The sequence below is a fragment of the Coffea eugenioides genome, unplaced genomic scaffold (genome assembly GCF_003713205.1).
Source record: "Coffea eugenioides isolate CCC68of unplaced genomic scaffold, Ceug_1.0 ScVebR1_2797;HRSCAF=3893, whole genome shotgun sequence".
NCBI lineage: Eukaryota > Viridiplantae > Streptophyta > Magnoliopsida > Gentianales > Rubiaceae > Coffea > Coffea eugenioides.
The window spans coordinates 6,816-7,563 of NW_020863315.1; the positions used below are offsets into that span (position 1 = coordinate 6,816).

The 748-nt window shown below is 37.7% G+C and overlaps 1 non-coding gene across 1 annotated transcript; it reads right to left on the reverse strand.

Annotated features, from left to right (window-relative positions):
* Window positions 1-232: 232 nt before the first annotated feature.
* On the reverse strand, window positions 233-339 carry LOC113757168. The gene has a single exon (XR_003466196.1). It is a non-coding gene; the product is annotated as a small nucleolar RNA R71 (small nucleolar RNA).
* Between the last annotated feature and the right edge of the window lie 409 nt (window positions 340-748).

Genomic DNA, 748 nt, shown 5'->3' on the forward strand with positions numbered 1-748 from the left:
AGGTAATGCAGTAGAAGATCCTAATACACACTTAGCTACATTCTTGGAAATTTGTGATACAATTAAAATGAATGGAGTTAGTGATGATGCTATAAGACTAAGGTTGTTCCCATTTTCATTGAGAGATAAGGCCAAACTTTGGCTACACTCTCATGCTCCTAATACTTTCACTGGATGGGATGAACTATCAAGAGCATTCTTAAATAAGTATTTTCCACCAGGTAAGACTGCTAAGTTTAGAATGGATATCACTGGTTTTAGTCAAATGGAAGGAGAATCATTATATGAAGCATGGGAAAGGTTTAGAGATTTGCTTCGGAAATGTCCACATCATGGACTGCCGGAATGGTTAATCATACAAACCTTCTATAATGGTTTAGTTTTTTCTACTAAAACTATGATCGATGCAGCTGCAGGTGGAGCTTTAATGGGTAAATCACCCCAAGAGGCTCATAATTTGATAGAAGAAATGGCAGCAAATAACTACCAATGGGCCAATGAGAGAGGTAATACAAGACGTCACGCAGGTATGATAGAAATGGACACTCTCAATATGCTGAGTGCTCAAATGAATAATGTGATGAAGTTATTGAGTAGACAAGGTGGAGTTAGTCCAAGTTCATCTAATGCTCACGTAGCTTGTTGCTCTTTCTGTGGAGGTGAACATGATATTAATGAGTGTGTTGATTCTGAGCAGGTACAATTTATCAATAATTACAACCGAAATCCTCCAAATAATCCCTACTCG